General features: G+C 37.7%; 1 protein-coding gene across 3 annotated transcripts in view; it reads left to right on the top strand.

Moving 5' to 3' along the window:
- Nucleotides 1–12,720, top strand: part of Ankfn1 (ankyrin repeat and fibronectin type III domain containing 1) — a 406,041-nt gene that overhangs the window by 316,767 nt on the left and 76,554 nt on the right. The gene's annotated exons all lie outside the window — the stretch shown is intronic.

Below are 12,720 nucleotides of genomic sequence, written 5' to 3'. Positions count from 1 at the left end.
CTGAAACCCTTCACACTAAAATCAGGAAGAAGACAAGGATATCCACTATCACCACTCCTGTTCAATATACTTTTGGAAACATTGGCCACAGCAATTAGACAAGAGAAAGAAATAAAAGGAAAAAAATAGGAAATGAAGAAGTCAAATTGTCATTATCTGCACATGACATGATACTGTATATAGAAGACCCCAAGAACTCCACCAAAAGTCTTCTGGACTTAATAATCAAATTCAGTAAAGTAACTGGATACAAGGTCAATACACAAAAATCAATAGCTTTCCTCTACACAAACAACAGACTCACTGAGAGAGAAATAGGACAAACAATTCCTTTCACAGTAGCATCCAAAAAACTGAAATACATAGGAATCAGCCTAACAAATGAAATCAAAGACATCTTCTCTGAAAACTATAACACTCTGAAAAGAGAGATTGAAGATGATATCAGAAAATGTAAAGACATGTCTTGCTCCTGGGTAGGAAGAATCAACATAGTGAAAATGACCACACTTCCAAAACTGCTATATAGATTTAATGCAATTCCAATTGAAATCCCAGCAGCAATACTTCACAGACTTTGAGAAAACAATCCAAAAATTCATTTGGAACAAGAAGAAACCTAGACTAGCAAAAACAATTCTAGGCAACAGAGACATGGCAGGGGGTATCACAATCCTCAACTTGAAACTATACTATAAAGCCACTGTGATAAAAACAGCATGGTACTGGCAAAGAAACAGATCTGATGACCAGTGGAACAGATTAGAAAATCCAGAAACAACTCCAGACACACTCGGCCACCTCATCTTCAACAAAGGAGCCAAACACCCTCACTGGAGGAAAGATAGCCTCTTTAATAAATGGTACTGGAAAAATTGGGTTTCATCTTGCCAAAGATTAAAACTAGACCATGTACTAAACTAAAATCAAAATGGATTAAAGATCTAACTATTAAAACAGAAACGTTGAGCCAGCTGGAACAGAGGTTGGGTAGAACTCTTGAAGACATTGGTGTAGGGAAAGATTTTATGAACAAAACCTCAGCTTCCCATGAACTAGCACAAACAATCAACACATGGGATCTCTTCTTATTAAAAAGCTTCTGCACAACAAGAGAAACCAGCAACAGTGTGGAGAGACAACCCACAATGTGGGTAAAACTCTTCACCTGCTGTTCCTCAGACAAAGGTCTACTATCTAGAATCTATAAAGAACTTAAAAAGATCAGACCTCCCAAATTTAAAGACCCAATCCAAAAATGGGCATCTGAAATAAACAGACATTTCTCAGACAAAGAAGTAGAAACAGCATATAAACATATGAAAAAATGCTCAACATCACTGGTCATTCGAGAGATGCAAATGAAAACAACACTGCGATTCTACCTCACCCCAGAAAGAATGGCTGCTATCATGAAATCAAACAATAACAAATGCTGGCAGGGCTATGGGAAAAGAGGAACCCTACTCCACTGCTGGTGGGAGTGTTGACTTGTGCAACCACTGTGGAAATCAGGATGGAGATACCTCAATAAACTAGGACTGAAAGTCTCATTTGACCCACTTATTCCCCTGCTGGGTATCTTACCCAAAGAATTAAAAGAATCATACCACAGTGATATATGAGCACTGATGTTCATAGCAGCACAATTTGTAATAGCTAAAACTTGGAAGCAGCCCAACTGCTCATCAACTGGAGACTGGATAAAGAAAATGTGGGTTTTTTAATAAAATGGAGTACTACTCAGCCATAGAAAATGAGAAATTAGAGACATTTGTAGCTAAATGGATGCACATTGAGGCAATACTCTTAAGTGAAATAAACAGGACACACATATGTAAATACCGAATAGTTTCTCTGGTGTGAGAAACTGAAAGTGTAAATGAGGACTAAAAGGTATAATAGATACTGTGATATAGGAAGAAAGGGGCAAAGAGGAAGTGGGAGGGGTAGGGGAAAGGAAAGAAGGGAATGGAATTAGTATGAGAAAATGAAAAATGGAAACGAAAACTTTGTAAATAGGGATGGAGGGGCTGAAGGGAGAGCAGGGAATGGAGAAAATACAAGAACCAAGAGAGATTATGTAAAGGTGCAAATTTCCAATGATGAATGTCATTATATTGTATACCTAAAATGTACCAATAAAATTAATTTTTTAAAAAAAGAAAATTCAGATTAAGCAAAATGGGTTTGAATGGAAGGAAAGGGGTATGGAGAAGCAGGTAGGAGCCAGATCATGATGCCTTAAAGGGTTGGCAAACTTTTCTCTTAAAGGTCAGATAGCAAATATTTCAGCCTTTGCAGACCATATAGTCTCTATTGCAACTCCTCCATTGAGACTGCATGTAAACAAATGATCTGGGTTGCATTTTAATAAAATTTTATTTATGGACATTGAAAATTAAATGTCATGTAATTTTTACATGTTTTGAAACGGTATGATTGTGTTTTCAGTGTAAAGTCATTCTTAACTTACAGGTTTTACAAAAATACGTAGCAGGCTAGATTTGATCAGAAAATCTCAATTTGCTAGCTAATGCTATAGACTGTTAAGAAATTGAGTATTATTCTAAGTGCATCAGGGAACCATAACAAGGTTTCTACATAGGAAGGTATTACGATATGACTTGTGCTTTGAGAAGATCATTCTGGCTTCAGTAGACTGGTGATCATATGAATGGAGGCAGAGGCTAGTTAGCTGTTAAATCATTACAGGATATAGGAGTATGAATGTTAAATGATGATGATTTGGGTAAGGGTGATGATAGTAATGGAGTTTAAAAATTATATGGATACCAATTTGAACTATATTGGCAAGTTGAATTGAAAATACATGTGTATAAATCATTATATTATGAAGTAGAGTATTGATGCCAGAAAGAATGATGACAAAATTACTCTAGCAGATCAGAGAGGATGACCTAAAGTTAAAGGAGGCTCAGCCTTTTGTTTGAGTAGGTTTTCCACAAGAGGAAATGAGACAAGCATGGTAATGGGGAAAGAACTTTGGTCTAAGATGGACCTGGTCTCTCTCCATTTCCTGTCTTCTTCTATAAAAATGGACCATACTATTAAACCATAAGCTCCTTGAGGCCCAGCCATGTCATTTGCCTCCCTATAGCCCTGCAACCTAGCTGATCAATAATCTAACATCATCATTTGCCACAACCTGGATGAACCTAGAGAATATTATACTAAGTAAAATAAGCTCGACCTCAGCTTCCTTTTGTACATGAAACCTGAAAAATGAGTCCAAAACTTAGGAAAAAGCAAGAATGGTGGTTACCACAGGCATCAAGGGGGAAAGGGGCAGTGGAGATCAAAAGATACAAAGTTGCAATTATGTAGGGGCTACAAAAATGGGACTAGAAAGATTGTACGCGCACACACACAGAGACACACACAAACACACACCAAAGTTCACACATAAGTCAAACCCAGCTAACAAGCCCAGATGCCATGCTTCACAAGGAAAAATGGGATGAATGTCCAGAGGTCAACAGGGCATGGATTCTGTCCTCAGGGAGTTTGATTAGTTACTTAAAAATTATAAGGGGGAAAAGTGGATATTTCAAACAGGTACAGTGGAGAAAGAAAAGAAAGTCAAACAGAATACATCTCTTCTCAGTAAAAGCTCATCATCTGACAGGACAGTTGGGATATGTTTGCTTTTTCCCCAGTGGCTGGTTATTTTAATTCCATGAGTGTTCAACAGGATACAGAAAGCTGTGAATTGGCCACATGTCTTGTGTGTATAAGTCAGACAGCTGATACTGTGCTCTATTTGCCCCTTATCCTTAAGCATTATAAAATAACTTGTCAGAGCACACTCCCTGCAGGCAGCAATGGCATTGCTCTCCTAAAAACAAACACAATAATTCCAGACTCCCAGCAAGATGCTTCAGAAGAACTCTCCTCCCAGGAAGAGGTGACCTGCTGCTTCTTCGCTGGAGAGGAGGGGTGAGCCAGCAGCTCAGCCTGCAGCTCTCTAATTGTCATTCACTTTGAGTCCCTGTTGTTGTTCAGTGACCTCCACTACAGTTCTTAAAAAGCTTTTACTTCTTTCACAAACAAAAATTATAACAACGGTTTCTTCTAACACAACATCTACAACAAAAATAGCCTACATAAGTGAAAATCTATCTGAATATCTTACAGCTCAAAGATGCAGCTATATTCCAAGGAGAGAGAAAAAGTAAGATGTTTATCTGACTTAGTGAACTATGTGCCTTTTCAGACCACAGTGTCCTAAAACTGCCTATTCTTGAACACCAGATAATCATGGATATATAATAATGAATTAATAATGCATAATAAAATATTACTGTACATAATAACAAAGAATATTAACAATGAAGCCTGGCTAGAACTGTTTAGATGTGGAGTGCTTCCATGCTACCAGAAGTACTGGCTGGTTTAAAGAACTGTAGTTTACTGATATTTGCTCTAGACAGTCCATCGAGTAATAAACCAAGTTGTGATTTATAGCATCTGCTGATTTCTGTGGTGTAAATATTCCTACAATGGCGTTTCAAGATCCCAACATGATGTCCCTTAACAGAGATAGAATAGAAATGTATGGTGATACATCATCATGTATTCTTTCCACAACACAGACAAAATAGAGGTCAGTAATCTCAAGGCACAAACTACAGTAAAATAGGAAGCAATGAGTTTCAAGTATACGCTGTCTGGTTTGGGTATAGTTTATTTAACTTCACGTTATGTAATTTAACTTTTAGTGATGGCTGAGCTGACAAAATTTCTGAAATTTTAACAGTTTATGTTTAACTCCTGCACCTTGCTTCATGTGCCCCATCTAAAGGTGGGTTTGAGGCAAGCTGTGCCTTCCTCCACCTCCCTGTGTGTGCTTCCTCTGAAAGCAACGCTATCATGACCCATGGTCTTAGACTGACGTGAGTGGATTTTGTACTCTGCCCTGTAGATAGACAGATAGATAGATAGATAGATAGATAGATAGATAGATAGATAGATGATAGATAGATAGATAGATAGATAGATAGATAGATAGAAAGAAAGATCGATCCATCAATCGATCTTCCCAAGGTAAAGAAAACAATGATCTCTGTGTGACCTGGGGTTTGAGGGTGATTTATGGTTCCAACATCTCCACCAGCACAGATTTTTCAGACTCTCATGCCCAAACAGCAGAAAACACAGAAGGAAGTTTTGTTTGAAAGTACTATGGTTAAGTGTCCAGAGAAGTGCGTGAGAAGTGGAGCTTTAGGAATATCATGGAAGATGAGAACTGGCCTCTGCTGGGCTTCTGGCAGACTAGTATTCAGCCAACAAATACTTCATGCCAGGCATGGAGAGTAAACTAACAGGAGTAGTAAGAATAATAAAAATAATCCCTTTCATTTAGAAATCCAACATCGAGAAAAAAAAAAGACTTTAGGTTAGAGCCGCCACGTGTTAGCACACACCTGTAGTCCCAGCACTTTGGGAGGCTGAGGGAGGAGGATTGCAAGTTCCAGCCCAGTCTGGGCCATTTAGTGACTTAGCTAGACCCTGTCTCAAAATGAAAAGTAAAAACAAAGGGCTGGGGACTTGGATCAGTGGGAAGGCCCCTGGTTCCATCTCCGTAACTGCAACAAAGAGGAGGGTAGGAGAAAGAGAAAGATGAGGGGAAGGGAAGAGAGGGGAGGGGAAGGGGAAGACGAAGTTGTTCAGTCATTTATGTTCATCTTAAAAACCTGAAAATTTAGATATCTCTCCTCCCTAACTATCTGCACATAGCACTGATAGAGCACAAGCAAAATTCAGAGAGTACAGAAATACGCAGAAAGGTTCATATTATTCTCATGGATGGTAGAAACTAACAATAAATAAATGAATATATCCTTCCAATTCTAACTTTGCTTTTAATTTTCTAAAAATGGTAGGTGCAAGAAGACTTGATGTCAAAAAAAGCAAAACAAAACAAAACAAAACAAAAGCCTTTTGCCCTTAATTTAAATCATTGTTTTTCTAGGGAAATTTAATTTGGGGAAAAAATGTTTTTCTAATTAACTGGGTGACTATGTGCTATGCAAACAATAAAGATTCTTGTTTGAAAGTAGTGCATGCCTCTGCTCCTGGGACTACCAAGGGAATTTAAAATAAAAAATGCAAGCAGCACCAACCTTGTATTTTGCCAAAGCTAAAATTCCCAGCTTCAGAGTTTTCAAGTCAGTTCTCAATGTAAAACCCACAAGTGGTGAGCGGGTTTGTGTTGCAGCAAGACACCCCTTCTCATCTCTAGAAATGACTTTTGCTCTCTGTCTTGGTTTCTCAGCATGTCCTTTCCTCCCTTTCTCGTCCTCTTGTGCTACAGCTGGTCTGAAAGGTGGATGGATCTGAGGAAGATTTCATAATGCTCTGGTCCTGGGATAGGCAGTCTAGCCAAATTCCATTCATTAGCTCAGGCGCCAGGGTGAGTGAGACCAGTAAGAATGCTGTTTTGGTTCCACTGAAGAGCAGATAGGAAATAGGAAATACACTATTTTGTTTTTTTGTTTGTTTCTGAGAGGTAGTATGGACAAGGGTCCAGGATGCCAGAGGGTGGAAGCCACAAATTATTCAATATCTCAACTCCTAATTGAGCAGCACAGGTAACTTCCATTCTCTTTTTTAATTTTTTTCTCCATTCCAACAGTTTTCTTATTATCTACGTACCAGCATCAGATTTCTTCTACCCTAGGATTTACATATTCCAATTTAAGAATCAAATATTCAACTCATCCAGCATTTATAGAGCCACTTACACTGTACTACGGATTAAGACAGGTCCTTTGAAAAGTGGTATTAATCAGACGTAGTCTCTGTTCTCAAAGAGATTATAAACTATAGAGGAGAAAAATCTCTTAAAAAAAATGCAAAACAATGAAACAAGTACAATACAAGAGATACAAAAACTGCTATGAGAAAACTAGCAAGGATGCTTCCATTGGGAAGTTAAGGTAAGCTATGGTAAGGAAGAAACTTTGAACCAGACCCATTCAAAGGAAGGCACAGCTCTTAGACAGTAGTACACAATTTAAGAGAGAAAGCAACATAAGCAATGGGTCTGAGGCCACGTGACTGATGAGACTAAGCAGAGGGTGTGGGTGAGGTGAAGAATATAACCTTTAAAGTAGACACCCGGCAATGTGTGAACAGGCCAAAATAATTGGGCTGTGAGGCATTTAGACTTTAGAAACTTCACAGTATAGGAGGTTTTATGTTTTTTTTAATCAATTGAAGAGAAGTTAATTCAACATTCTTTAAAAAAAAACATTCTTGCAGTACTGTTTCTTTCTGCTTTTACTCTTGCATCATCTTCACCCCTCAAAAAGCTGGCCTGAGACTTTAGTGTTACCAGCTAGAGGAGGGTATATGAATCACTTAGTCTGCATGCACCATGAGGCTGGAAAGTCAAGTGAGCTTTAGATGATGTTCTCTGATCATGCACCCAAACACTTCAGGTCATAAAACTGGCTACTTTTGTCACTGATTCTGTGGCATTTCTCATCATTTTATAGACTTCAGGTTAATAGAGCCAGAATGTCAGTTTCTCCTTTTCTTCTAAAATTTCTAAACTGTGCTTTAAACAGCTGCCACCAGGTGACAGTGGAGTGAAACTAGAACTTTCATTCCTGTCTCAGTCCATTTTCTGGTGCTATAATCAAATATCTGAAACTGAGACACTTATAAAGCAAAGAGACTTATTTTGGCTCATGGTTCTGGAGGCTGGGAATCCCAAGTACATGGTGCCACAAGGGCCTCGTGTTGCCTTAAGCCATGGCCAAAAGCAGAAGGGTGAGCAGGAGCATGCAGCAGACAAGACAGAGGGCTGCTTTGCTGTGTAACAATGTGCCCTTGTGGTAACTAATACAGTTCCATGAGAATTCACTACTCCTGTGAGAAAGGCATTAATCCCTTTTGACAACCTAATCATCTCCTAAAAGCCCTACCGCTTTGCAACCCTATTACAGTGGGAACCAAATTTCAACATGAGTTTCAAAGGAGACAATCCATAATCAAACCATAGCACTTCCCAAATGATCCTATATTTTTAAATTTTACATTTAAAATGAAGTATTGGTTAAAATAACAAAGTTTCCCATTTGAAATGTTCTGTTATTTGATATACAATGAATCACAGTCTGAGCCAGAGCAAAATTTTAAGGAGTATTAATGCAAAACTTAAGGAATATTAATAAGGAATATGTCTGTTACTTTTCTTGCTAATTTTTAACTGCTATGAGCCATTCTGCAATTAAATCCTGCTTCTATTTCCCAAACATAAGTAGAACAGTTTCTCTGATCTTTATCTTAAAATTACAAGCCTTATACAGTTTTTGTGGGTTTTTTGGTACCGGGGATCGAACTCAGGACCTCACACTTGTGAGACAGGCAGTGGAACCACTGAGCTAAATCCCCAGCCCAAGCCTTATACAGTTTTAAAGTTCACATACATACCTCCCTAACCCTTTGGAGATTTAAAGTAGGTTTATAAATTATTTTCTCAGGCCTTTAATATCAAATCTTTACCAATGAACAACTTTCCAGGAAGAACATGCAGAGTTGCTTTCTTAGAAATCCCCAGTGTTCTCAAAGTGACTCCTGTTTACTCCATGTCTCTCCTCATTCTTTCAATGACCACGAGCCACTTGCATTTCTGTGTGACTTCCCGCTAAAAGAAGTCCGCCAACTTGGAAATACATATAGCGGAAAGACTGTTATTAGAGTAGAATAGATTGGCCACTCCAACCAGGAGATTTTTTCCCCCCAATATAATTTGTTCATTGATCCTTTTCCCATTGAAACTCAGATGTGTTATAAGACCTAATTAGACTTAATTGTTTAAAATTCTCTATTAACTCCCAAAGCAGAACCATTTTTCCTAACAAATCTACTTCTATTTTTCCAGGAAATCAGATCCTCTTTTCCACCTGAAATGTACATTGTAAAACATTTCAATAGACACAGTTTGTAATAGCTAAAACTTGGAAACAGCCCAAATGCCCATCAACTGGAGACTGGGTAAACAAAATGTGGTTTTTTTATAAAATGGAGTACTACTCAGCCATAAAAAATGAGAAATTAGAGACATTTATAGCTAAGTGGATGCACACTGAGGTGATACTCTTAAGTGAAATAAATAGGACACACATATATAAATACCGAATAGTTTCTCTGGTGTGAGAAACTGAAAGTGTAAATATGGACTAAATGTATAATAGGTCATGTGAAATAGGAAGAAAAGGGACAAAGGGGAAGGAAGTGGGAGGGCTAGGGGAAAGGATAGAAGGGAATGGGATTAATATGAGAAAATGGAAAAATAGGAACAAAATCTTTGTAAATAGGGAGGACTGGAGGGGTTGAAGGGAGGGCTGAGCAAGGGTGAAAAATAAGAACCAAGAGAGATTATGTAAAGGTGCAAATTTCCAATGATGAATGTCATTATATTGTATACCTAAAATGTACCACTGATTAGAATGAATAATCGATAATGCAAAATAGGAAGAAAAGGTCCAAAGGGGTAGGGGTAGTGGGAGGGGCAGAGGAAAGGAAAGAAGGGAAAGGAAAAATGATGAGAAATGGAAAAAATGGAAGTAAAGTCTTTGTAAATAGGGAAGGGTGGAGGGTGTGAAGGGAGGGCTAGGAATGGGGAAAAAATAAGAACCAAGATACATCATGTAAAGGTACAATTCCCAATGAGAAATGTAAGTGTGTTGTATACCTACAATGTACCAATAAAAGAATTTAATTTTTAAAAAAAACATTTCAATAGAACAAGAACAGTTTTTATTCAGAACTGAATTGTGGCTTATTTAGAAACTGTAAACATTGTATCTTTGAACAACTTCCCGTTAACCATTTCCCAAATCATTTGGTATTATCGCCACTAACCCTTTACTCGTCCTTTAGTTTAAGAAGTCGTCCCGAATTCTTAGTCTACAGTCTTTTACCCTAAACCTTCCACTTGGACCTCCTCCACACCAATCGATCATGTATGCCTCAATAGCAACCAAGGATGTTTGTGCTTCTAGAATTTTCCTGTATTATTTGCTCTTCCTAGATACCCTTGTGCGTCTGCTTCACCTTTTACTTTTTGTTTTATTTGTAATAACTCCCTCAATCGTTCCTTTTTTTCTTTAGCTAGAATTAGGTAGAACCTTATTCTGATTACAAATCGTCCCCAGTTTAAGAGAGTTGATAGCTCCAAAGCAAAACAAAATATATTTTTAAATATACATGTATAGGATTTATTTAGGGTTTACATTTTAGAATATGTATCTGTAAGGAGATGTAGGCCTGATTTAATAGGTAATATATAATTTTAATCATTTTATTCTAATTATATTTTATACCATACCTGAGAGCTTCAAAAGTAGGAGACTTTAGAAGATACACATGGAAAAAGTATCTCCATGTTAGACAAAGTCTTGTAGTCTATTCTAGGGTTATACATGTGTGTATGTGTACATACATACACACACAGTAAGATAAAATATATATACAGCACTAGAGAGAAGACTATAGTCTCTGAGTGTATGATAGTGTATGTGTGTGTGTGTGTTTGTGTGTGTGTGTATACACATATACATACAATAAAACAGATATACAATACTGGGAGGAAAAAATGTAGTCATGTCTGGGGTTATACATATATGTGTGTGCACAAGCCTATGTGTACACAGACACATTCAATCAAATACATGTACAGCACCATAGAGGAAATAATGAATGACATTCCTCCTATTCTCAAGTTTCTCACAATTTAACAAAAGAAAAAGACACATACCATAAAACATAATACAGTGTAATAAATCTTATTTTTATATGAGTAAAGGACTGTGTGCGAACAAAAACAGGTGTATTTAATTAATTATTCCTCAGGAATTTAGAGTTGACTTTGCTAGATCTTAAAGGATTACTAGAGTTTCACTAAGCAAAAGTTGAAGGATGAGCTAAAGACTCAGAGCCAGAAAAGTAAGAAAAAATAATAATCAGGTAACAGGGACTTACAGAAAAAAGATTTTCTTCTGGCAAATGGCAGGAGATGAGGACAGTAGTGTAATTTTGGGACCAGAAATTAGGCTCCTTAAAAGCTTTATTAAAACTTCATTTTACTCTCAAAGCAACTAGACAGTGTAAAAAGATTTTAGATAAAGGAGTAAAATAATTAGATCTGAATTTTAAACTATAATTCAGGCTTTGGTAAGAGGATTATATGTAAAGCTGAGGAGATAAGCTGAAAAAATCAATTAGGAAGCTATTGCAAAGTTTATGCTTATGATTATAAAAGTCTATTCCAGGGGTATCACAGTGAGAGATGAAAAGGAGAAATAACAAGAGCCATTTTAGAAGTGGAAACTACTGGGTTTAGTGATCAACTGATTGTATGGAATTGGGGAAAGAAGAAGCAAAGATACTGAGATTTTTGGTTGGGTGACTAGATATCTGGAAGTGCAATTAGCTAACACTAAGAAAACACTCTTCGGCAGAGAAAGGTACTTCAGGAACATTCGAATTGAGTGAGAAACACTCAGGAGGAGATTTATAGGAGGCAGTTAGAATTCAAAAGAGAGGCTAGACCTAGCTCTAAGACTCACAGTTGAAGCCATAAAAGATAAGGTCAATACCAGGGACAAAGTACATGGAGTGAAAAAAAAGAGCCAAAAAACTAAACCTCCAGTGAACATCACATCAAAGGGAAAAAAGAAGAGGAAGCAGAAAGAACCTAGAAAGTGGTGGTCAAAAGGTAGGAAAAGCAGAGGGTGAACCAAGACAGAAGGCAAAGAGGGCTGCAAAAAGGAGGGAGAGGCCAAAGATGGCGAGAGGTCTGAAAAAGGGGCCAGTGCTGAGTATTCATGCCCTAGAAAAAGAGCAATTTCAAGACAGTCAGGAAAACAAGCCAGATCCCCAGGGACACAAGGAGGAGGAGCAGAGAAATCGGGGACAGCAAGCTCCCAAGCAGAGGAATGAATGACTCAAGAGCAACAGCAGGATTTAGAGATGGTTTGCGTTGATTTTGAAGTATGAAAGTGTTATAGAGCATATATATATATATATATATATATATAGAGAGAGAGAGAGAGAGAGAGAGAGAGAGAGCATATATACCCTAAATCTCCCAACCTCTAGTTTGTCACCATGAAGTTTAGAAAAACAGAGGCCTGGTTTTCCTTGTGATTTCAGCTCCTTAAGCTCCTGCTTCATTGCAGCTTGACTTAAATCCTGCATGTGTAACCAGTTAGTTAAGACATGTTTTACCCATGATGCATGATACATCTCTCCTATCCATGGTTTTACAACCAATGGAAAATGTTATGAAAGAACATGGTCCCACAGTAAAATAGGGCATTAGAACTTGGATAACTTAACCATGAATGAGCATCCACCTTGAGAATGTCAGAACAGAAGGGCACTGAACAGGTCAGGCACAAACCCCACATTCTAAGGCTGAAAGAAGCCAATGATAAAGCTTGGAAGATTTCAGGAAGGAGGAGAAGGAGACAGTATATTAGACACTACAAGAAGAGTGTTTCCAGGGATCAAGGTGTCAGGAAGTAATAGAGCCTTTTTATGTGGGATGAGAATGTCACTGGAATCTTGAAAGAGAATTTTCAGTCACATGATGAGGTGGAAGCCAAACCTTCAGAGAGAACAGAAGGTAGTTCTAAGTAAACCTTCATTTCTGGTACCTTGAGTGATTTTTCTTCCATATAC

Source organism: Heterocephalus glaber, unplaced genomic scaffold (genome assembly GCF_053883595.1).
Source record: "Heterocephalus glaber isolate CG9 unplaced genomic scaffold, H.glaber_assembly_v1.0 deba00001773, whole genome shotgun sequence".
In the NCBI taxonomy this organism is placed as follows: domain Eukaryota; kingdom Metazoa; phylum Chordata; class Mammalia; order Rodentia; family Bathyergidae; genus Heterocephalus; species Heterocephalus glaber.
This window is presented reverse-complemented; position numbering and strand designations above follow the sequence as displayed.